Source organism: Phyllobates terribilis, unplaced genomic scaffold (assembly GCF_046119375.1).
Source record: "Phyllobates terribilis strain yellow unplaced genomic scaffold, ASM4611937v1 Scaffold_13__5_contigs__length_258822181, whole genome shotgun sequence".
Taxonomy (NCBI): Eukaryota; Metazoa; Chordata; class Amphibia; order Anura; family Dendrobatidae; genus Phyllobates; species Phyllobates terribilis.
In genome coordinates this window covers 183,207,321-183,209,820 of record NW_027362773.1, presented here as the reverse complement: position 1 = coordinate 183,209,820, position 2,500 = coordinate 183,207,321, and the positions used below count along the sequence as shown (strand labels likewise).

Sequence of the window (2,500 nt, the reverse complement as noted above, 5' to 3'; positions counted from 1 at the left end):
AACCTTCCAGGGGTCTTTCTAACCTACTCATTGACTTGTATAGCAAGTATAAAACAAGCAAAATATACCTGAAACATAATATGCTCACTTCTGTTAACCGCTTGGCGTTTTGGGAAACTTAATGAGGTTAAAAGACGCTCAATACCTGATCATATGAACTGCAAGTCTATTGGCATGGAAATGAATCTGTTCAAACTATTGAGCATTTTCGAATCCTTTTTCAGGAGGTGTTTGGAACAAAGTCACTCTAAATCCGCCTTATGAATTTTAATAAACCTTGAACTGTGAAAGGTTCCAATTGATGATACCTTTAAATCAGATTTTTACATTTCAGTGAGGCCTGGAATTTTGTTTCCAATTGAAATCTTCCATTTTCTGAAATGTCTTCCAGAAGGATAATCACTGATATTGATCATGGTGCTATAAGAAAAGGTGTGAAACTCATAAGAATGAAACAGTGTCTGAGTAGTTGTGGCCGAGTGGTTAAGGCGATGGACTAGAAATCCATTGGGGTCTTCCCGCGTAGGTTCAAATCCTGCCAACTACGTTTAACTTCATGTAACATTTTGACGAATTATCTGAGTAGATCAATTTACACATTCCCAAGTCTATCCCCCACAGAAATAGTCTGTAATCTATGGATTGTATTTGTAGAACCTGCTTAACAGCATCTGTAGATCTTCTTTTGATTAATCAGCCGGGTGAGATGTCACTTGTGCATCACACCACCAATCAAACAAAGCTCAGAGGGTGCCATCAGGTATGTGGTGCAAATCCTCCTTTTTCCAGCGAACACAGACTACTGCCATGGCTGATGGACTGGGATATGAACTTTGATTTGCACCAACTCTACTTGAATTATCTTTCCGATGGAACCTTTTAGCACACCATGAAAAATCTTTAGTGACTTCTGGATGAGCAGAAGTTTTGCAATTTCTTTTCTTCTCACCCTTTTTCCAGCTGATAGATCCAGCACGCTAATTATTAGCCAGATTTCATCAACATTTTAAAACTGTCTTTGTTGTGATATCATGGAACTTTAAGCACACTTGTGGAATAAAAAGGGAGGAGATATTAATTTACCAATGTGTGTTAGATATACATTTGCGGAACAGCTTTAGAACCAGTTTTCATCATAATGCATGAATTCCCAGGTTCCACTGAGATTAGAACTCAGATCACTGGATTAAGAGTGAATTTCTCACATTTCCAATATTTACACATGCTCTTTTACTGTTTTCAAAAGAAAATCCAGCCAGCTTCGTTGGTCATGTGGTTCTATGGTGTATTGGTTAGCACTCTGGACTCTGAATCCAGTGATCTGAGTTCAAATCTCAGTGGAACCTGAGAAATTCTTTGTGCATAGCGGTTTTATCTTTTCTGCTCACACTCAATTTGCCAATGCACATGGTTTAACATAAAAAGGGAAAGTTAAAATCCACATGGCAAAAAGATCTATCTATCAAGAAAGTTTAACTCAAAAGTTAAACTTGACTTCATGAAGCAAAACTCATATCATCTATGTCACACCAAGCAATCGTACTCTATGACTTGTGCCAATGTTCGCATGACACTTTTTCCAGGTGGTTGAAACTGACCAGGATTTCAAGCCGAAACGGCCTCAGGAAACGACAGCGATTCTTTTCCTGAATCACCCTTTTTAGTGTTTTCCAGCATTTTTGTAAACATAGTTTGGTGATGTTTTTCTAAGTATTGTTTTGGGCATCAAATGAGTTTGTTTAAGTTTCTTTTTTGCTCGCAAAATGCTGTGAACGTCACTCAGGAACCTTCCAGGGGTCTTTCTAACCTACTCATTGACTTGTATAGCAAGTATAAAGCAAGCAAAATATACCTGAAAAATGATATGCTCACTTCTGTTAACCGCTTGGCGTTTTGGGAAACTTAATGAGGTTAAAAGACGCTCAATACCTGATCATATGAACAGCAAGTCTTTTTGCATGGAAATGAATCTGTTCAAACTATTGAGCATTTTCAAAGCCTTTTTCAGGAGGTGTTTGGAACAAAGTCACTCTAAATCCGCCTTATGAATTTTAATAAACCTTGAACTGTAAAAGGTTCCAATTGATGATACCTTTAAATCAGATTTTTACATTTCAGTGAGGCCTGGAATTTTGTTTCCAATTGAAATCTTCCATTTTCTGAAATGTCTTCCAGAAGGATAATCACTGATATTGATCACGGTGCTGTAAGAAAAGGTGTGAAACTCATAAGAATGAAACAGTGTCTGAGTAGCTGTGGCCGAGTGGTTAAGGCGATGGACTAGAAATCCATTGGGGTCTTCCCGCATAGGTTCAAATCCTGCCAACTATGTTTAACTTCATGTAACATTTTGACGAATTATCTGAGTAGATCAATTTCCACATTCCCATGTCTATCCCCCACAGAAATGGTCTGTAATCTATGGATTGTATTTGTAGAACCAGCTTATCAGCATCTGTAGATCTTCCTTTGATTAGTCAGCCAGGTGAGATGTCACTTG

General features: G+C 38.0%; 3 non-coding genes across 3 annotated transcripts; all 3 read left to right on the top strand.

Annotated features, from left to right (window-relative positions):
* The first annotated feature begins 465 nt into the window (after window positions 1–465).
* Window positions 466–547, top strand: TRNAS-AGA (transfer RNA serine (anticodon AGA)). The gene has a single exon. It is a non-coding gene; the product is annotated as a tRNA-Ser (tRNA).
* Window positions 548–1,274: 727 nt separating this feature from the next.
* TRNAQ-CUG (transfer RNA glutamine (anticodon CUG)) lies at window positions 1,275–1,346 on the top strand. Its single transcript has one exon. It is a non-coding gene; the product is annotated as a tRNA-Gln (tRNA).
* Window positions 1,347–2,249: 903 nt separating this feature from the next.
* Window positions 2,250–2,331, top strand: TRNAS-AGA (transfer RNA serine (anticodon AGA)). The gene has a single exon. It is a non-coding gene; the product is annotated as a tRNA-Ser (tRNA).
* The last annotated feature ends 169 nt before the right edge of the window (window positions 2,332–2,500 follow it).